Genomic DNA, 22,888 nt, shown 5'->3' on the forward strand with positions numbered 1-22,888 from the left:
TCTTTAAGGCCAAATGGACATTCATGATGAACGGACTTGACCCTGTCATTCCAGGTGTATATTACATTTGTGGGTATAATGCCTATTATCGTCTTCCAAAGGGATGGTGGGGGAGATGTTATTTGGGTATAGTGTTCCCAAAATTTTATCAACTGGATGACCTATCGATGATTCAAAAGACATCTGGATCCCATCGTATCCAGAAAAGAGAGACCGCAGCTGCTGTGGTAGGAGATATATTTGGAGCCATGATTCCTTCATTAGGAGTTGTGTTGAATTCCATTAAAATAAGAAAGTTGTCTACTATAGTGGATAACATGTTGACAAAGTTTTCAGGTGCTATAATCCTGATAGATGCTGAACTTGCAGCGGAAAGAGCTATGACTCTTCAAAACAGGCTTGCTTTAGACATTCTTTTAGCAAAGGATGGCGGCGTTTGCAAAATGCTTGGTGCACGACACTGTTGTACGTATATTCCAGACAATAGTGTGAAGATTAAAACTATGCTTGCTAATCTAACAAAAGAGAGTGCAGATTTGAAGGAATTGAAAGAACCAGGAGTGTGGGAGAAGGTTGGAAAAGGACTTGCTTCAGTGGGAAATTGGCTTGGTGGCATTTGGAATGGAATATTGCTAAAAATAATACAGGGAATTCTAATAGTTCTAATTTGCATTTTTGGAATTTGGGGAATAAAAAGGGGAATAATAATGATAATGGAAAGAATTAAGAGGAGGAAGGAAGAGAAAATGATGAAAAGAATGGCAGAAGAATACAAAGCGAAAACTAGGGGAATTAAAAGGAAAAGAGAACTGACAGAATTTTAATGGAATAAAATTTGTGGGAATAGTTTGTGTGATGACAAGTAGTCATCAGAGGAGGGATTGATGAAGCAGAAAATGAACGTTTTCATTTATTGACGCATAAACGTAGAGAGAAATAATCATGTGTGACTTTAACCGAACTAATAAAGATTGTACGGGGACGAAATGTGCCCTCAGAGTAGTTTGCCAACATTTATAAGCGTGCTTTATATAACGTGGTGTATTAGAATTGCACTAATCCGACATAATCATAAACGTGTGCTACGATTTGCTTGTTTGAAATGTTTTAGCTTAGCATTACTTTAGTGCAGGCTTTCGGCCTAGTTGCCTGGTCTCACGGTTTAGATGCTCGTATTTTTCCAATGTGCTAATAAACGTGTATTTTTGCTTGAAGCTGTACTTTTCCACTGAGATCGTTCACATGCTTATCTTAAGGTTTCGTGCCAGCCTGGCATACTTCTCTCTTTACTCCAAGGTCAATCTGCAGGTGCAGACAATGGAAGCTCTGAAAGTGAGTTAATTGGTATAAAATGTTGCAACTTGCGTACCCGTCTCCAAGGATAATGTATGCTTACGTAAAAGCTTGAGAACTGTTGTTTTTGATTGGACAATTTGAAGCCAACCTATGAACCCTCCAATGGAAGACCCTACTGGATTTGAACTGTTGTCTATTTAAACCAGGTGCACGAGAAGAAAGTAGCCATTGCAGCCATTACCAGCCCGATACCCGCCATTTTGCAGGACATTGCAGTTATGGCCCACCTTGCTGCGACGCCATTTTGAAAGCGACTTTGATGCTTTCTCTGATCGAGAGAAAGAGACTTTAAATGATTCTTGCCCTAGAGACTTTAACTTTGATCCCTTGCATGAAGTAGTAGTTTTACCTTGCCACCGTGAGGCAATTGCCCCGTCCACCTTGCCCCTTGCCCCGTCCCATGCTGATCGAGAAACGGTACCTGTGAGACGAAGACTTCCTTGTATGCTGATCGTAATTGGTAAATATGAAAGGAAATTGTAAAATTGCATTGTGTTTCTTTTAGGTAACCAACTGCTGGTTTTGATAAGATCCCTAGCTAGGAGTTTTTCTAAATTAATGTTGCTAAATTGTTTTCGCATGAAGCCCCACATGCCGATGCTAATTTGAGGTTAGACGAGGATTCCTTTGGTTGCACGATGCAATTTGAGACCTTGTTATGCTGACTAAATGTATGCAATTAGTTCATTACAGATTATCGTATTAGTGATTTGCACTGCTATTATCGAATGCCTTGTTATTCAAATGCTACATAGATTGCACTTGTTTCGCCGCTATGGACAGCTATTAATGTTCATTTATGTTTATCATTTGATGTTGAGACACATTTATATTGTGCTAGCTTTGTTAATATAGGGAAATAAATTCACTAACTTTGAATAAACTGGTGTGGTTATTCCTGACTGAAAGGTCAGGGTTCGTCGAAATGTATTCTGGATTAATTGTTAAGTGTTATGTTGATCAAGGCATTGCCTATGTTCGTTATTGATTATTGATTTAATGAAATTGACTGATTAAGGGTGGAGAGGGTCCCACTTAGCCAAAAGATTCATCGGCCTAAAGAGCGTCCAAGATACAAGTAAAATTATTAATACGGAACGCTCTATCAGGTGCACCTTCAACTTTTTACTAAATTTGAAGTGGTCCTGGGGCTAGTTGCTGGAAGTAAGGGTGTGAGGGGTTGGAGCGCTGCAGCACCCCCAAAATAACCAGGAAGGAGGTAAGAAGGGGAATGCACAAAGATGCTTTTACATTTTGTTTTTGTCTTGTCACTTCAAAGACAAGGGTCAAATGTCAGGGTATGTCTGCTGGCAAATTATTGCTTAATCTTTTAACACAAAGATTGGTGTTTACTTTCTTTGTCTGTAAAGCAAGAGGATTTTGTAATGTGAACTACATTACTAATGTGACAATTTTGCTAGGGTAACAGACGGGTGAGAGGAAAGGCTGTAGGATGTTATTTTCTTCTAACACACAACCCATTTTAAATGCCTGTAAGTGAACTGTACACATATTTCAGAATATGTCAGCAGTTGGGAATGCACAAATGAAGCACATTTTTTGTAACTGTAAAGTGTGATGGAAACAAAGATCAAAATAAATCAAGGCTCTACTTGGCGATGAGCAAATATTAAATATTAGCTGAAACTTGATTTCCACCCGTTATCATTTGTGTGCTGTATCATTTTATCAGTAAAACTGTGTTTCTATGCACATTTAGTGGCCATTTCAGTGGAAAGTCTGTTGCCTGTGAATGACAGTGTGCTACCACATCATGTTTAGTATTAGATTTGGGACAGTGTGCTGCAAAATGCACCAGCAGCTACGCACTCCACCGTTACCATTTTCTTGCTGAATACATTTGCTTTACTTTATCTTTGTGTGACGCTTGGATTTTTCACAATGCCCATGACTTTAGTGATGTAACACTGATTACATCACCCCCAATTAGAAAATTGTTCCATCACCACTGGGTGCTGATGGATGTGGGGATGGTTCAGATCCTGGGTGCATAGTTGGAAAAGACTTGCTGCTTTGTTTTTCCTTTCTTTAGTTTACATTTAGTTTGCAGTCTAATGGTGCCCTGGATGGGGTACTGCTGTGCCGAGAACCACCAAAGATGGTGAGGTTGTCTGCAAGATAAGAAGGGATGCTGATAGTGGCATCTGTACTCCTCATCAGTTTAAAAGAAGTTGTTCGGTAGTGCTGGCAGATCAAATGTTCAACCTTGCAATCATATGATTCTGATATTACCAGCAGCATCTGCCCCGAAAATCTGTTCAGCCTGCCGGTCCTGCCTTGAGTCCCGATGGGACAGACATTTTCCACTGACAAATTCTTTAAAGCACTACAAAGTCCCTAGTTGGTAGCATTACCAACTATATAAAATCTGTTTATCATTATGCAGCCAAACTGCAGCCCATGGAGAACACCATTTATAGTAAATGATGGCTGATGATTCATTGAGAAAATTAAAGAGAAACTATGAGTCAGCACAGTCAAGATAGTTGCCAAGGTTTCTTGATTCTGCTCAACATATTTTTAGTCATTAAAACGTTTTGTTACAATTGAGCAAGCTGCTGAATCCATTTAAGATAGTGACTGATATAACATATTTATGTGCAGAATTCAAGAACGGGCATTATATTGAAGTAGTTTGGAGTCGATTAGGCATTGCAATAAAAGTTCATTCATTTGCTTTAGAGCCCACCAAGAAACAACACAGAAGCTGACAATGGCCCACACTGGATACTGGCTGAGATCCTAAATTATCCAACGGGTTAGTTTGAAAGTGTCTAACCTACAAACATTGATCGAAGGAGGGCAGCCAAGGTTAAAGAACTTTATAATCAACCCAGGGTCCAAAGAGGGATAATCTGCAGTCATGCACTGATTAGAGGCATCCAGGGCTGTCAGTTTTCTTGTTTTTTTTACTCAGAGCCTGTTTATTAGATCCAAAGTGGGGCCCATATGTGTGGGAAGGCCCAGATGGGGAGGGAAGAGTCCCCTCCACTCAGCTTCTTGTCTGCGGCTAGGACACCCCTTCGGGTGGGTGTGGGAGGCTCCATCTATTGAACAGGTGGAGAGCTCTGAGCTTGGGGGCATGATACATAGATGTTCCATTCGTGCCATGTAGTTGATAAGTGGTTGCTATTGGTGGTTAAACGTCTTGTTAGAGAACATTATGTTGTGTGACAATAGTTCTTTGGCCAAGGTGTGCCATAGCCTTATGAACCAGGCTGTCACCGAGGGGGCAATGGTGTCTTCTATGCCAATACTATGAGTTGCTTTGCTGCCCCAGCTATGCCCCAAGCATGTGGTGAGCAAGACACCAGCCCGTGTGAGTCATTGCCTCAAGTGTGATCGATCAAAGCCCTATTATGATTGTGTGGTAACCTGCTAGTAGGGGAAACCCCAATGTGTTCTTAATGTGGCCCAGTATTTCTTTCCAAAATATAGCAAAGGAAGTGCATGCCTAAAAATTTGTTTAAAGTCTCCGACCTGCATGCCACACCTCCAGCAGGTATCAGCGGTTGTAGAGAACATGGTGTGTAGGCATGCAAGGGTGTAGTATCATTGTAACATTAGTTTGTAGACCGATCCCTGCTGGGAGATGCTCCTATAGGTCTTAGGATTCTCGGGCCACAGAACCTCCCATTGTTTCTGTGAGATGCCCAGGATGCTATCTTGCTCCCATTTAATCTGGAAAGGGTGGCGGGGAAGTGTGCATGACTGTTGGAAGACACTGTGGTGGTCATTACAACCCTGGTGGTCGGTATTAAAGTGGCGGTAAGACCGCCAACAGGCAGGCGGAAAAAAATTGGAATTACGACAGTGGTGGAAACCGCCAACAAAGACAGCCACTTTAACACTGACCGCCACGGCGGTACAAACAAACAGCGCGGCGGTCACCGCCAACAGACAGGCGGAAGGCAATGTACCGCCCACACTACAGGGAGTGCAGAATTATTAGGCAAGTTGTATTTTTGAGGATTCATTTTATTATTGAACAACAACCATGTTCTCAATGAACCCAAAAAACTCATTAATATCAAAGCTGAATATTTTTGGAAGTAGTTTTTAGTTTGTTTTTAGTTTTAGCTATGTTAGGGGGATATCTGTGTGTGCAGGTGACTATTACTGTGCATAATTATTAGGCAACTTAACAAAAAAAAAATGTATACCCATTTCAATTATTTATTATTACCAGTGCAACCAATATAACATCTCAACATTCACAAATATACATTTCTGACATTCAAAAACAAAACAAAAACAAATCAGTGACCAATATAGCCACCTTTCTTTGCAAGGACACTCAAAAGCCTGCCATCCATGGATTCTGTCAGTGTTTTGATCTGTTCACCATCAACATTGCGTGCAGCAGCAACCACAGCCTCCCAGACACTGTTCAGAGAGGTGTACTGTTTTCCCTCCTTGTAAATCTCACATTTGATGATGGACCACAGGTTCTCAATGGGGTTCAGATCAGGTGAACAAGGAGGCCATGTCATTAGATTTCCTTCTTTTATACCCTTTCTTGCCAGCCACGCTGTGGAGTACTTGGACGCGTGTGATGGAGCATTGTCCTGCATGAAAATCATGTTTTTCTTGAAGGATGCAGACTTCTTCCTGTACCACTGCTTGAAGAAGGTGTCTTCCAGGAACTGGCAGTAGGACTGGGAGTTGAGCTTGACTCCATCCTCAACCCGAAAAGGCCCACAAGCTCATCTTTGATGATACCAGCCCAAACCAGTACTCCACCTCCACCTTGCTGGCGTCTGAGTCGGACTGGAGCTCTCTGCCCTTTACCAATCCAGCCACGGGCCCATCCATCTGGCCCATCAAGACTCACTCTCATTTCATCAGTCCATAAAACTTTAGAAAAATCAGTCTTGAGATATTTATTGGCCCAGTCTTGACGTTTCAGCTTGTGTGTCTTGTTCAGTGGTGGTCGTCTTTCAGCCTTTCTTACCTTGGCCATTTCTCTGAGTATGGCACACCTTGTACTTTTGGGCACTCCAGTGATGTTGCAGCTCTGAAATATGGCCAAACTGGTGGCAAGTGGCATCGTGGCAGCTGCACGCTTGACATTTCTCAGTTCATGGGCAGTTATTTTGCGCCTTGGTTTTTCCACACGCTTCTTGCGACCCTGTTGACTATTTTGAATGAAACGCTTGATTGTTCGATGATCACGCTTCAGAAGCTTTGCAATTTTAAGAGTGCTGCATCCCTCTGCAAGATATCTCACTATTTTTGACTTTTCGGAGCCTGTCAAGTCCTTCTATGACCCATTTTGCCAAAGGAAAGGAAGTTGCCTAATAATTATGCACACCTGATATAGGGTGTTGATGTCATTAGACCACACCCCTTCTCATTACAGAGATGCACATCACCTAATATGCTTAATTGGTAGTAGGCTTTCGAGCCTATACAGCTTGGAGTAAGACAACATGCATAAAGAGGATGATGTGGTCAAAATACTCATTTGCCTAATAATTCTGCACTCCCTGTATTATGACAGGCCAATCCGCCACCTTTTCCGGGCGGATTCACCGCGGATAAAAACACGGCGGAAACAGGAATCCCGAAGGGAAAACGCTCACCTCTACACACTCCACGAGGAACGAGGATGCCATGGAACCAGAGCTCCACATTTTCCCAGCCTTTATCTTCTTGCTCCTCTACCAGGAGCACGAACGCCGGCGGCAAAGACCACGGTGAGTACTGCACCTACGACACAGGGGAGGCAAAAAACAGGGAGACACACACGCACCACCCCCACCCTCACCCACAACAACACACAAACAATGCATATCAGTACATCACAGTTACACCCCCAAAACCCCTGAAAGAATGCAAAGACAATAGAAAATGAGTGTAACCATTGTAATATATTAAAAGCAAGTAGGCAGAAATATATATATATACACCATGTACATAATATATACCAAGCATAGTAGTCCAGGTAGTGTTCTAAGAAAGTCCGTGGAACACTGGGACCACACGGTATGGGCGAGGCCCACACAAGATCCCCGACCATGACGGAGAGAACACTGCAGGGGCATCAGACAGCAACTAAACAGGCACCTCAGGGGGAGGGAAAGGGGGGGTACCTCAGCCGGATGAGTGCACGACGCAAAATCCACTAGTGGGCCACATGCCCACTGTTCAATCCTGGGGAGTGCAAAGCCACAGTCTCTCAAGTCTCTACAGTGGGTGGTTTGCCCACTGTTCCATCCTGGGGAGTGAAAGCCACAGTCTCTCAAGCATCTACAGTGGGTGGGTTGCCCACTGTTACATCCTAGGGAGTGCAAATCCGCAGTCTCTCAAGTCTCTACAGTGGGTGGGTTGCCCAGTGTTCCATCCTGGGGAGTGCAAAGCCACAGTCTCTCAAGTGGATGCCTTCTCCACTGGTTCTGGAGGGGGCTTTGTGCCCAGAGTACTTTGACCTGCTAAGGACAGAGGGAGTGGATGTATCTCTCCACTGGTTCTGGAGGGGGCTTTGTGCCCAGAGTGCTTCATCCTGCTAAGGACAGAGGGAGTGGATGTATCTCTCCACTGGTTCTGGAGGGGGCTTTGTGCCCAGAGTGCTTCATTCACCCCGTGACGGACTCAGTTGCGTCAGTGCCCTTGCCGCTCATGGGCCAGCGGTGCTTGAGATGGCGGTGCCCTGTGCAGAGGTGCTTGAGATGGCGGTCTCCATTGCAGGGTCTCAGCTGCTGGCGGTCCTTCATGTCCCAACGGGGCCTTTGCTGGCGGTCCTTCATGGCCCAACAAGGCTTTTGCTGGCGGTCCTTCATGGCCCAATGGGGCTTTTGCTGGCGGTCCTTCATGGCCCAACAGGGCTTTTGCTGGCGGTCCTTCATGGCCCAACGGGGCCTTTGCTGGCGGTCCTTCATGGCCCAATGGGGCTTGCTGGCGGTCCTTCATGGCCCAACGGGGCTTTTGCTGGCGGTCCTTCATGGCCCAACGGGGCCTTTGCTGGTGGTCCTTCATGGCCCAATGGGGCCTTTGCTGTTGCTGGTGGTCCTTCATGGCCCAACGGGGCTTTTGCTGGTGGTCCTTCATGGCCCAACAGGACCTTTGCTGGCGGTCCTTCATGGCCCAACGGGGCTTTTGCTAGCGGTCCTTCATGGCCCAACGGGGCTTTTGCTGGCGGTCCTTCATGGCCCAGCGGGCCTTTGCTGGCGGTCCTTCATGGCCCAATGGGGCCTTTGCTGGCGGTCCTTCATGGCCCAACAGGGCTTTTGCTGGCGGTCCTTCATGGCCCAACGGGGCTTTTGCTGGCGGTCCTTCATGGTCCAACGGGGCTTTTGCTGGCGGTCCATCATGGCCCAATGGGGCTTGTGCTGGCGGTCTTGTCCTGGGCAGCTGGGCTTGTGCTGGCGGTCTTGTCCTGGCCAGCTGGGCTGGTGCTAGCGGTCTTGTCCTGGGCAGCTGGGCTTGTGCTGGTGGTCTTGTCCTGGCCAGCTGGGCTGGTGCTGGCGGTCTTGTCCTGGGCAGCTGGGCTTGTGCTGGCGGTCTTGTCCTGGCCAGCTGGGCTGGTGCTGGCGGTGGCCTCCTGGGTGGTGCTGTGTGGTGTGGTGCTTATGTTTGCCTGAGCTACCCTTGGGTGTTGAGGTGTGTGCATGTTGGTCTGTAGGTGTGCTTGGGATAGGCTGAGGTACAGGGGATTGGGTCGGGGTGGAGGAAGTTGGAGGGGGGAGACTAGAGACAGGGACAATGTCTGCCATCAGTGCTGAGGCCAGAGTCTGAAAAGCTCGGTGAAGGGCCACCTGACCAGAATTAATGCCCTCCAGGAATGCATTTGTTTGTTGCAACTGCCTCTCTACACCCTGGATGGCATTCAAAATGGTAGGCTGCCCAACAGTGAGGGACCTGAGGAGGTCAATGGCCTCCTCACTGAGGGCAGCAGGGGTGATTGGGGCAGGGCCTGAGGTGTCTGGGGCGAAGGTGATGCCCACCCTCCTGGGTGAGCGGGCACGGGGCAAAGGCTGAGGGGCTGCTGGGAGGGCGGTGCTGGTAGGGGGGGTGGCAGCTGTACCTGTAGATGCAGGGGGCACAGATGTTGCCGCCACCACAAGGGAGCTCCCATCAGAGGATGAGTCTGTGTCACTGGTCTCAGCTCCTGTCCCCGCCGTGGAGCTCCCCTCGCCCTCCGTCCCACTGGTGAATTCAGACTCCGTAGTGTCGCCCTCCAGGGCCATGTGGGATGCAGCTCCCTCGTGCTCCAGTGCCACAGCTCCTCCGCCTGATGATGCTAATGCACACAAGAACAGGGAGACCACAAAAAGGGGGGGGGAAGACAGGAGAGAGACATGATGAGTGCATGCATTACCGCTACCGTTGGCGGACACGACAGACACAGAAGCCCCCTGCACTACGCCGCGCTCTTGGGCTCCACTGTTCAATTCCTGGGAAATGGCCTACAAGGCTATGGACGACATCTGCACACATAAATGACACAGGGGCATGACTAGGTGTACTTGGCACTCTACAGAGGTGGGCTAGGGGGCCACATGGCCTGCCTTACGGAGGGGCCTTGCCTACGGAACTCGCCCTGGCCTAGGGAAACCCACAGCCCACCTCCCCCACCCAGACACATCCACTGCGTGAAATGTCAGCAGAATGAGAGTGTACTCACCCCCTTGTGTCTGCTGTGATGCCCTCAAGCGCCCATCCAACTCCGGGTAGGCCACCGCCAGGATCCGGAACATTAGGGGGTCATGGTGCGACGGGCACCCCTCCCACGTTGGGAGGCCATCCCCAGCTGAGCCTCCGCCGTCTTCTTGCTCCAGCGGCGAATGTTCTCCCATCTTTTCCGGCAGTGGGTGCTCCGTCTGTGGTAGACCCCCAGGGTCCGGACGTCCTTGGCGATGGCAAGCCAAATATCTTTTTTCTGGTGGGCGCTGACCTACATGAAATGTACAGGGGAAAAAGAGAAGTTATTACCAACTGCACCGTCAAAGTGATTGGCCCCCATCCCTACCCTTGCCATGTGGCACATGCATTCACCATCTTTCATGCACGCAGCACTCTCCCCCCTTCCTTCTTACATCCAGCCCTCTCCACACAGGCATAGCCCATACAACATGCTCCCTGTGTACATACCTGTTTGTCTGGAGGACCGTAGAGTAGCGTGTACTGGGGGAGGACCCCATCCACGAGCTTCTCCAACTCCTCCGAAGTGAAGGCAGGGTCCCTTTCCCCAGACACTCGAGCCATTGTCTCTTCCAGACTGAGGTCACAGCAGCACTTGCAGTGTAGGTCCTCTCCTGTCGAAGATCAGGTATCGAGTGATTCAACAGATAGAAAATGGTGGTCACGTCCGTGGCGGTGCGTACCGTCACCGTCGGCGCACATCGTCATTGGCTCCTGGGACCCATAAGGTCCAATGTTAACCAATGCAGCATTGCGCTGCGGTCTTCGACCGCCTACCGCAACGGTGTACAACACCAGCGCAGTTACCTCACATCCCATTGTCCCACTTTGGAGGTCAGGCAGCCGCCATTTCAGGGGCCCACATGGCTTCATTTCCAGCTGCATCACACATACCTAGGCCTAGACTCAACACACATACAGGCCATCTTTTGTGTATGATTAGTGTTCTGTGTAAACTGTGGGTACGTACCTCTAAGTTGTTTGACTCTGTGCTCGCTGTTGTCCTTCATAGGCACCGTCCGCTGGGACATATGAGAAGATGGCGGCATCCTCCGGTGTACCGACCGTTTGTGGACCTGTCGACAGTGAAGGAGCGACATGTCTTAATCACATACAGGCTTGACCGTGCCACAATCCAGGAACTGTGTACCCAGTTGGAGCCAGACCTGATGTCAGCAATCCGCCATCCCACAGGAATCCCCCTTCAAGTGCAGGTGCTGTCAGTGCTCCATTTCCTTGCAAGTGGGTTATTTCAAACAACAGTGGCCATAGCATCAGGGATGTCCCAGCCTATGTTTTCCAACGTATTGCCCAGAGTGTTGTCTGCCCTTCTAAAACACATGCAGAGCTACATCGTTTTCCCTCCGGTGGAGCATTTGCCTACAGTGAAAGGTGATTTCTATGCCCTGGGACATATCCCCAACATCATAGGTGCCATTGATTGGACCCATGTGGCTTTGGCCCCCCCCGCAGGAGTGAACAGGTGTACAGAAAGCGGAAGAGTTATCATTCGATGAATGTACAGATGGTATGTTTGGCAGACCAGTACACCTCCCATGTGAATGTTAAGTTCCCTGGCTCAGTGCATGACGCCTACATCCTGCGGAATAGCAGCATCCCTTATGTGATGGGTCAACTCCAGAGGCACCGTGTGTGGCTATTAGGTGAGCACCTGGAAGCAAGACAGTGGGAATGGTTGTCTGGGTCTGGGGTTACCCTACAGGTTAGTGTGTGTCTAATACTTGTCCCTCGCCATTTGCAGGTGACTCTGGTTACCCCAACCTGTCATGGCTACTGACCCAAGTGAGGATTCCCAGGACAAGGGCAGAGGAACGCTACAATCAGGCACATGGGCAAACTAGGAGGGTGATCGAGCGGACCTTCGGCCTCCTTAAGGCCAGGTTCCTGTGCCTCCATATGACAGGTGGATCCCTATTCTACTCACCAAAGAAGGTGTGCCAGATCATCGTGGCCTGCTGTATGCTTCATAACTTGGCATTGTGACGACAGGTGCCTTTTCTGCAGGAGGATGGTCCAGATGGCGGTGTTGTTGCAGGTGTGGAGCCTGTGGATAGTGAAGACGAGGAAGCAGAGGAAGACGACATGAACAACAGGGACTCAGTGATCCCGCAATATTTCCAGTGAGACACAGGTAAGAGTACAGACCTGCCTACTACATGTACTTTAACACTACTACCTCTCTACTGTCTGTCTGTTTTCACCCAGTGTATGGTCACTGAGTTGTCACTTTCCCTTACGATTTCACAGATGTGGGTCCCACTGTGTGACATCTGCTTTGATTCCTCATGGACTTGAGCTGTGTGACATAGGTATGTTGACATTACTATTGAAAGAGCATTTTGTCACTGTAATTGCTAATACACTATTTCGAAATCACAGACAGACTGCAGATTGTTTTGTGTTTTAAGTGTATTTATTTAAGTGCTCAATATTGGAGGGGGTGGTGAAATGGTGAGGAGTGATGACGGGGGAATGTTCATGGCAGAGTCCAGTCTATTAGTCTCACAGGTGCATTGCCCAAATGAGCATAGGAAGTGGAGCTGGGGCAGTTTCAGTATGGACAAGGTGACAAAGTGCGACAGTAGGATGACAATCAGGGTGGTCTCATTTCTTGGCGGGGGTCTTGGCATTGTGCTCTGTCTTTGTCCTGGATCTCAGGGACCGTTTGCGGGGTGGTTCTCCCTCTGCAGGGGGTGGGGTGCTAGTGTGGTGGTCCTGTGGCGGGGCGTCCTGTCCACTAGCGCCGGCGGAGGTGGTGGGCAGTTCATCGTCCATGCTAGTGTCAGGGGCCCCTTGTAGTGCCACAGTGTCCCTCCTGGTGTTGAGTACTTCCTTCAGCACCCCTACAATGGTGCCCAGGGTGGAGCTGATGGTTCTGAGTTCCTCCCTGAAGCCCATATACTGTTCCTCCTGCAGGCGCTGGGTCTCCTGAAACTTGGCCAGTACCGTTGCCATCGTCTCCTGGGAGTGGTAGTAGGCTCCCATGATGGAGGAGAGGGCCTCGTGGAGAGTGGGTTCCCTTGGCCTGTCCGCCCCCTGTCGCACAGCAGCCCTCCCAGTTCCCCTGTGTTCCTGGGCCTCCGTCCCCTGGACCGTGTGCCCACTGCCACTGCCCCCAGGTCCCTGTTGTTGGGGTGGTGGGTTATCCTGGGTTCCCTGTAGTGGTGGACACACAGCTGATTGACGTGTCCTGGGGACGGAGGTATGGGCCCGCTGGGTGGGTGCTTTGCTGGTGTTTCCAGAGGGGGAAGGTCTGTGATGGCCTGTGCCAGTGTGAGGGGAACCGACTGTCCCGAAGTCCCCGATGGGCCGGGCTGGTCATCTAGATCCAGTTGGACAGAGGTGCTGTCATCACTGTGGGCCACGTCTGTTGGTGGCGTGGACATGTGTGGACCCTTCTGTCCGGTGACGCTGGGTAGGGGTCCTGCAGGGGTATAAAAGGATGGTTATTACATCTGTGTGTGTCATGGTGTGCAATGGGTGGGTGAGCGTGTACCCCAGTGCTTGCATTCCTGTGTGGGAGCTTGTGTGATGGTGGTTTAGGGGGTTGTATGGGTATGTGCAGTGGGCATGCTTTAGTGATGGGTGTCCATGCTCTGTTGTTGCATGCAGGGCTTGGTGTTGGGATGGGTGTTTTGTGATGTTGGGACATATGTGAGGAGTTGGGGTGCTGGGGGTGAGGGTGGGGGTGTGTGATAGCATGCAGGTAGGGTGGGGGATGTAATAGTTAAGATTTGACTTACCAGATTCCATTCCTCCGCCTACTCCTGCGAGGCCCTCAGGATGCAGAATCGCAAGGACCTGCTCCTCACATGTTGTTAGTTGTGGGTGAGGAGGTGGGGGTCCGCCGCCAGTCCGCTGAACCGCCAGGTGGTGTCTTGAGACCACAGAACGCACCTTCCCCCGTAGGTCGTTCCACCTCTTCCTGATGTCCTCCCGATTTCTTGGGTGCTGTCCCACTGCGTTGACCCTGTCCACTATTCCTCGCCAAAGCTCCATCTTCCTTGCAATGGAGGTGTACTGCACCTGTGCTCCGAATAGCTGTGGCTCTACCCAGACGATTTCCTCCACCATGACCCTGAGCTCCTCCTCCGAGAACCTGGGCTGTCTTTGCCGTGCCATGGGGTGGTGTAGGTGATGTGTGGGGTGGATTGTGTGGTGATCAGTGTGCTGATATGTAGTGGTGTGTTGTGTGAGGTGCGTCGAAGTTGTGTGGGTGATGGTATTGTGTGCCTGTGGATGCTGTTGTTCTTGCTGGTGGTGTCTCTCTCTGGCCTTCTTTCTGAATTTTTTGGTCGTAGGGGTTTGTGGGTGATGTGGGTGTGTGTTTTATATTGTAATGGGTGTGTGGGAGTGGTGTGTGTATGTGTATCAGGTGTGTGTATTTAGAATTGTCCAATGTGGTAGTGTTTTGTAAATGTGTGTGTATTTTGGGCGCGACGGTGTGTACCGCCAATGGAATACCGCGGTTGAAAGACCGCTGCGTGGATTCGTGGTCATGATAGTGTGGGCGTATTTCTGTTGGCGTGACGGTGTCGGTTTTGTTTTCGCCAGTTTATCACTGACCTTTGGTGTGGCGGACTTGTGTGGGTGTCTGAATTTTGGCGGATTCCGATATGTGGGTCATAATAGCTGTGTTGGTTTTCCGCGGCCGCAGCGGTGTGTTGGCGGTCTTCTGCACGGTGGTAAGTGGCTTTTACCGCCAATGTTGTAATGACCGCCTGTATGTTTTAGAGATGAGACCCTTAGTGCCCTCAAAGCCATGCTCAAACGGGGTAAGAGGCCGAGTGGCACCCTCGGTTTTGGTGAGGGGGGGAAGCTCAGTGACGTAGCTAGAAAGACTGATGCTGAGCCTTTTTCGGAACTGCAACCTCAAAGGACTTGAAGGCCTGTTCATGAAAGAGAGCTTGCAAGGTCCTACCATCACCCCTTTCCCATTCTTGGAAAGACCCCAGGATGAGGGCAGGTGTAAAGTCTGGGTTGCGAGCTAGCGGGGTGTTTGGGAATGGAAAGGAGGTGAGACCCCCTCCCTATCACCAGTCTGTCCCAGATCGTTAGGTCTGTGCAGGTCAGGGTTTCCAGGTATGCGCTGAGGGGTCGATGTTGTCTTGAGAACTAGGCCAGGTCCCATAGTGACCTGCAGGCCACCGCTCAGTCCATATGCAGCCAATGTGTTTTGCTCTCCCTGACCACCCACTCAGATATGTAATGTGAGTGGGCAGCCCAGTTGCAATCCAAGAGATTGGGGCACGCATGCCCACCCCCTCCCCCCCAGCTTTGTGCCAACATCAGTAGAGTAATTGAGATGCAGGTCTGTTTCCCTTTCCAGATAAAGGAGCAGAGGTCCTTCTGCATAGATTTGATTTCATCAGCTGGAATAGGTGTAGGGAGGAACTGAAAGAGATCTAGCAGTCTAGGGAGGGCATTCATCTTCACTGTGTCCGCGCATCCCAACCAAGAGACATGTAGAAATTTCCATCTCTGAAGGTCCTCCAGGATGGCTCTGTAGAGTGGCGGCCAGTTGGCGCGAGTCCAAGTGTGCAGGAATGGAAAAATAGTGAGGCCGAGGTATTTTATGGATTGGGGTGCCCACTGAAAGGGGGCGAGCACTGCCAGTCACGAGACTCAGTGCAGTGGAATTGTCAGATTATGGATATGAGATATAGTCTTATTTATTTTGTACCCAGAAAATGTTTCAAAGTTGCACAAATGCAGGACCACTTCAGGGAAAGAGGTTGCTGACTCTGTTAGTGCCAGCAACATGTTGTTAGCAAATATGCAAGGTCTTGTGGTGTTGTCCTCTAAAGGGTATGTCAGCTACAGTGTGATCTTGCCTTATGGGTATGGCTAGAGGTTCCACCACGAGGGCGAATAGCAGAGGAGAGGGCGGCATCCCTGCTGGGTGCCCCTCTGGAGACCGATGGATTTAGTGGCCTCACTATTCACATGGACGGCAGCTGTGGGCGCAGTATAGGAATCCATGATTTTATTAATCATGAGCGGTCCTTGCGAACGACTGCTCATAGGAAGACCCAACTAACTTGGTCAAATACTTTTTCCGTGTTGAGGGAGAGCAGGCAGGCAGGGATGTTGTGGGCCTGGGCTTACTCCACCAGGTGGGCGCCCTGTCATTTTTTGATAAAGCTGACCTGGTTGAGGCCTATCAGCCCCGGTAGGAGTGCCTCCAAGCAATTGGCCAGCAGTTTAGCATAAATCTTACATCAGTATTCTGTGGTACTATCAGTCAGTGAGAGGCGCAAAGGTTGGGGTCTTTGCCCCCTTTGGAGATGAGTATTATCCCAGCTGTGGACACTGTCGATGTAAGCCCTGTAGAGTCCGGAAAAGGAGTTGTAACGTTCAAGCATATGGTGCTTTAAGTGGGGGAGGAGGAGGTTATAGAAAGACGCTGGCGATTTTCCCACTGGCAGTAAATGGGGCTTCAAGGTTCTGAGCAATCCGTGGATCCAGGGTGGGCCAGGGACAGTCTCTGAGGTAGGAATCAATGACCACTGGGTTGTCACACTCGCTAGAATAAAGATCCTGCTAGAAAGCAGTAAATGCTTATTGCTTGCCTTGTTCTTTGATAGCCCATGTGAAATTCCAGGCCTGTAATTTAGAGATGTGTGAACGGGCAGCCTGCAGGCGAAGCCTATAGGCTAAAAGAGTGCCCACCTTGTCACCCCCCTCTTAATGTGAGTGTTTTCTTAGTTGGCTTCTCAGCATTGTCATTTGTTGTTTGGCACTTGCTGTGGGGTGTTTTTTTTTTTTGATTGCTCCAAAGCACGTATTTCTGAAGTGAAGTGTGCTTCGAACAAATGGGCCGCCCATGATCTGGCAAAAGATATGGAGAACATTACGCCTCTAATAGTCACCTTAAAGCCATCCTAATGCATGTGAGTGGGAGTGTCTGGGAGACCATTGAGTTCAAAGTATTCAGTATTGGCTTCCTTAATAGAAGAGATGTCCACCAGGATGTGCAGGAGGGGAGGGTGCAAGCACCAGCATGGGGGACTCCGCGTGGAAGCCTGACATTGGGACCATATAAGCTTGATGTGGGTGTGGTCCGAGATAGAAAAGTCTGATATCTGGCCCCTCTCCAGGCCCCGTAGCAGGGAGTTTGTCAGAAATACATGACCAATTTTGGATTAGGACCGGTGAACGTGTAAGTAGAAGGTGTAGTCCCTTGTTTCTGGATACAAGTATCGCAATGCATCAACCAAGCCTGCAAGGCCGCGTCTGAAATTCTAGTTGGAGTTGTCCAGACATGGCTCCAGTAACCTGATAATGAGATGAGGTCCTATTCAGTTTGGGGTACCAGATGAGATTAAAGCACCCCCTCTATCCCCTCACACACTGTCGGGTCTCTCCGGGCAAATCCCAGTTGGGCCTTGAGTAGCCCATGTAAAAAAGCATCTTGAGCCTGGTTAAGAGCGTATAGATTAAGGAATGTCAGCACTGATCTCCCCCTCTCCACTGTCAGAGTCAAAATGCATCTACACTGCTTTGTAGAGATCTTCAGCACTTTGGTGTAGAACCCTTTCTTGAAGAAGATAGCTAACCCTTCAGTTTCAGGGTCAGTATATGCCCAGTGCTGACATTGGTAACAGGGGTGGGTCATGCAGTAGCATTCTCCCTGGAACAGGTGTGCTTCCTGTAAGAAAATAATATCAGGGTCCTGATGGAGAAGGTAACACCAGACTTGTTTCCACTTCCTGGGAGAATTAAGCACTCAAACATTTAGGGACAGAGATTGGACAAGGATTCCCATGGCACAAAAGAGGGGGGGCAATGCATCTTGAAGGCTGAAAGAGCCCACGCATGGTTCAGCTGTGAATTAGTGGTGTGCTTTGATCCCACCCCAGGACCCAGAAAGGCACACAGTTAGGAAAAGAAAGAGGGAAAGATTAGAACTGAGATAGCACAAACGAGCTGACAGGGCCCAACATGGTGTCCTCTTCCATCAGTGGATGGGTACCCAGATCTATCCTTTCCTATAGAAGTGTCACCCTTGACGGAGTAAAGTCCTGTGTGGGTGGGGGAGGTGGCGACTGGGACAGTGAGTCAGTCATCATCCCCCGTAAAACAGGGGATAGCGGCGTCTAACAAGTTATCACTGATAAGAAGTATGAAAATGTAGGCAAAGAACACATTAGTGTATTATTATCAGACAAAGCAGTACAATAGAGGGAGTTCGATCCTGAGACCATAGGCCCAGCTGTAAGGAAAAAAGAAAGATTAGCATGTTATTGTGTCCCCAAATCGACATAACACGAAGAAGAGAAGATTCAGAAGTGGTCAAGGTGGGGTAGTAGAGGACTGGGACGATCCTGTTTCATATTCTGTAAATGGGATATTATGTTCTCTTTCACTGCGTGGAGAGTCTGTATTTTGCTGTTGCAGTTGTAGCCCTGGCCAACAACCGAGATCCACATTGGCCCCGGGTAGGCCCCGCATATGTTTCATCTCCGCCAGAGACCATACAAGTGTCTGTCTGCCATTCCACTGAAAAAGGAGTCCAAATGAATGTGCCAGTTGATATTTGAGTCCTTGTTCATGCAGCTTTTCTGTGACCGGCCTGAAGTCTTTCCTTTTTTTCAGCTTTAGTGGAGAGAGATCCGGAAAAATTTGGATGGTGTGGCCTTGAAAAACTAGATCTGCCTTTCTCCTGGCTGCTTTCAAAATGGCCTCTTTCTCCCAAGAGAAGTGGCCTCTGGTTAGAATGTCTGAGACAGTGTCTGATACGCCAGCCGTGGCTGCAATCCGATATGCTCTATTCAATAGCAAAGGCTGGTCATTTGGGCCTCCTCAGATAGCTTGGAGGAGGTCCTGGTAAAGGTCAGGATGTCCCCTTCTATGTCACTGGAAATCTTCTGTATGTGGATGTTGGTTCTGCGACAGTGGTTTTCCGAATCCTCCTGCTTGGCCTGGAGTTCGAACTTTTGGTCCTCCTGGACAGCTATACGACACCAAAGCATCCTTTGATCCTCCGTTCGGGAGTCCACACATGCGCCCACCACAGTGATGTTACTGTGAGGTTCTTGCAGGCCGCTTTAGAAGTCAGTATTGAGAGACCCGATTTCAAGCCTGATGTCATACAAGAATTTCTCCATGTACTCCTGGGTAATGGGCTGAGCAGTGGGTGCAGTTGGTGCTGTGGGAAGTTGTGTAGGGTTGAGTTGCCCTTGTTCATGTCTACCGGTGAATGTTTGGTCCACAGAGAGGTGATAGAACTGTCCTAGGAGGCATTACCCTGCGACATAGTGCGGGAGGAGAGGTCGCAAAGAAGACGTGAAGGGGACAGATCCCTTGCAAGTTGGGTGCATCCTAATTGTGAAGGGTGACGAGCCACTTGTGTTGGTCGCAAGGCAGTGAGGAGACAGGCAGACAAAACAAGCAGCAGGTGGGGTGCAAGGCTTTAGTAGCAGGCCCCCAGAAATGCCTTTCACAGAGGTGGAGAGGGATGCAGCAACCCGTGCCTCTCGGTGTGGACTCTGATCCAGAGGGTTTAGGGACGATCTGCCCCTGTGTGACAGCACCAGGATGACTCACTGGAGAGGGGGGCTGATAGCAGGGTGAGGCCTGCTGCACAGGTAAGTCTACTGCTTTCTTGCAGAGGGCCGCTTGTAGCTCCCATCTGTAAGCAGGTTCACTGTGGTGGCACACTTACTGGGCACGTCTCAGTCATCTGCCTTGCAATACTTAGATCATGTCAGAGCACTCTTAACCATGCCCCCACTTTAAAGGCTTTGCCGACGTAGGTCAGTTCATCCACAAGGCTGCAGCTGCTTCCTCCAAGTGTTCTCTGTGACGCCCTACCCCGATTGGAGGTAATCAGTGTATTTGAGCCTCATATTCCCAACTGGCATGTCTGCCTAAGGATAGAGTCCCAGTCTGGTGACTACGCTCTTTGCCCCCAAGCCTGTCCACTTGAACCGCTGCCTCTCACCTGTTGCCTTGCAGGTATGCCAGTCCATCGATCGCCAGCAGGGGGGCAGCTGTCATGGGGGGCTGGATGGGGCAGAGGGATTGCTGCCCCCGGGGTCCGCTGCTCTTCAGTTCTGTTTCGGGACATGAGGTAGTCCGAGTCTAAAATGGTGGCTCGCACACCAACAGAGCCCACCAGAAATCAAGGCACCCGGGTGTGGCTTCACAGTAGGCAAGCACTACCTTTGTGGGCCCTCTGCCATGCTCAAAAAGTTGAGAAGACAGTCCTGTCAGGGCGGGGGGCCCTGGCCGTCAGTGGTGTTCTCTCCGTAGTATCCCCGTGGCCAGGCAGCACACAATGCCGCTTTTCCCTGCAGCTGCCCTTTAGTGCTTGGTTTGAGGTGGTTTAAGTTCTCTCTCTCTCCGGGTGGTGGACCAGCAGATGTGCCAGGGTGATTTTTTGATGCACTCAGGAGTGCCACTCCTGAATGCGACCCAGGAGTGCCAGGGAGGTGCACGTCAAAATGGTGACTCGCCCTCCTATGGACTGGTCGGAGCGTGTGGCCCCCAGGAATCATCTTACCCTTACAGGTCAGAGACTGCTGCACTTCGCCACCCACAGCGTAATTGCCCACTGGCAGGGAGAATAACTGCTGCTGTTTTATTCGGGCTCTGCCAAGTTGGGCACCACTGGCCCTTCAGGCCCTGCTCTACGCAGCAGTCCATGTAATGATGGTGGCAGTCAGGAGGTGAAGGGTCAGGCAGTGCATATCTCTCTTGTGGGGTGCTTGGATGGTTTCTCTGGACCCTCTGGTTTTAGGTCCCTCAGACGTGAGCGGGACCATGTTGGAGTGATATCTTTGGGCCCTGTGCAGGCTCTAGCTCCGCTTAAGGGCCCTCAGTAACATGGAGCTTGAACTGGCAGCATCCTACTCCAGTAACTGCGAAGCCACGCCCTGGCTTTGGGTTTTAAAGACCCAAAAACAGAGTGCCTAGACAAGATGAGACAAACAAATAATGCAAGTGAGCAATACCTTTATAATCATTAGTTATGTCAGACAGACTTTTACACTTTATTTGCTAGAGGCCACCCAGGGAAGAAAGAAGGGCAGGCCATGACACTGGTTACAGTAAGCCAGAATAAAATGCCTTGTAGTGATTATGAAGGGGTAACAGTGCCTGAACTGGTTGCAGATAGCCTTTTAGAGTCTATCCAGTAGCAGCACATGAGTACCCTGTGGTGTGCGTTGGGTCCACCCAGCCTAAAGGCTGTGGGGGGGAGTCCATTAAGAGGTGGGTTAGAAGGTGCAGGCAGAACCGTGCACTGCATGCTCTAGAGGGTCCTACCATGAGTGACAAAGGGGGAGGAGAGACAAATCAGCAATCCCTGAGGATACACTGGCTACATTGGCCAGAATAATTGCTCTATGAGGGCCCCTCAGGAGCGAGAGTTAAGTCATTGATTGCAGTCCACCATAATAAATGCCCTGTTTCAGTTTCTCTTTTATGTTGCTTATCTTTGCAGAATTGTTCCTTTTTATCGATCAAAGCAATATGTGCATGCCTGAATTTCGGATGGTCTTGCATGTTTCTTGTGTTTTTTAGGCGGTATCTCTATAGTTTTACTGCTTGTACCAAGAAAAGACTCTACCAATGCTCATCTTCTTGTAAGGGAGGAGGTAAACAGCCCAGATGCTGACAGGGATCTTAAATGTTCTGTTCTATGATCGTGTTTGAAATTTAGTTTAGATGAACATTGGGACTTTACCTTTGGCAGTAGAGCCAAAAACTGATATATAGGAATCGGACAGGGAGAACTACTGAAAAGTAGAGGTTGATTGAGTAAAAGAGACAGAGAGAAGTAAGTTGTGGAAATGAGTAGGTTGGAGAGGGGCAATTAGCAAAAGCATGCTAGACCTGGAGACCGTAGTCAGGTGTGATGGCATTGTTGTTATCTCAGTGAGAAACCACAAAATCGATGTATTTTTCTCCCAGTAGTTCTCAAGATACATGGCTTCTAATTGCATGTGGAAGGGTGAAGCTTTGCCATTCAGGAAGACCAGCATCACAGTTCTGGGCTCCTCTGGTCAAAAGTTGCATTGTCATTCGGGGTATGTACTTGTGGCCCAAAGCGTAAGAAGTTGTGGACTCAACTTTTGGCTTCTTTCACAACTCTTGCCTGCTTGAGGACCTTGGGCACCATTTAGCACAAAGATTTTGCTGGGAGAGCTGGGGAAGACAACAGTGCAGAAATGCCCCCTTCTATAGGCCACTGCTTTAGTGGACATTGTTTTGAGCATCTTTGCCAGGACTGGAAAACATCTCTTTATTGGACAAATTGACAAAGCAGTCACCGATGGCCAGGATCTTAACTGAGTCAGTCATTCTCGATTTTTGAAAGGTGGTGACTGAACTGAGGTCAAGGGTCCTGCCTGAGTTTCTGGAATATTGCCATGCACAGGTTCTTGGCCAGTGCTGGAAATTTTAGCACTGTGAGAACTGAAAGTGACAGCACTCAGACACCAGCAGTGACTAGAACTGTGCCACTTTAGGTAGTGCAGACGCATGTACTGGACATGGCCGGACAGACTCTGAACAAGAGTGAACCAAGGGTGTATCACTTGTGCAGCTTGAGGGTTCAGTGGGAGATTCAATACATTCATGAAGGAACAAAAAGGTGGCATAGGTGTTACCTTTTTCATCCAGTTTAAAGCTTGTGATCAGTCTCATGCTCTAGAATGTGCTCAGAGTGATCGGAGATACGTTCCTTAGAGTCAACCTTTGCTGAGAGAGAGGCATCCAGTCAGAACCTCTGTACTCATGAAAAACAGAGGCGGTATTGAAGGGTTATTCGAGGTCTATTGAGCGAGGAGTTGACTATAAAACACAAATCTCATCATCCAGCATATGAGAGAAAGGAAGA

General features: G+C 49.2%; 1 protein-coding gene across 3 annotated transcripts in view; it reads left to right on the forward strand.

Moving 5' to 3' along the window:
- Window positions 1–22,888, forward strand: part of SH3KBP1 (SH3 domain containing kinase binding protein 1) — a 1,044,962-nt gene that overhangs the window by 778,705 nt on the left and 243,369 nt on the right. The window lies entirely within an intron of this gene.

Source organism: Pleurodeles waltl, chromosome 8 (assembly GCF_031143425.1).
Source record: "Pleurodeles waltl isolate 20211129_DDA chromosome 8, aPleWal1.hap1.20221129, whole genome shotgun sequence".
Lineage (NCBI taxonomy): Eukaryota > Metazoa > Chordata > Amphibia > Caudata > Salamandridae > Pleurodeles > Pleurodeles waltl.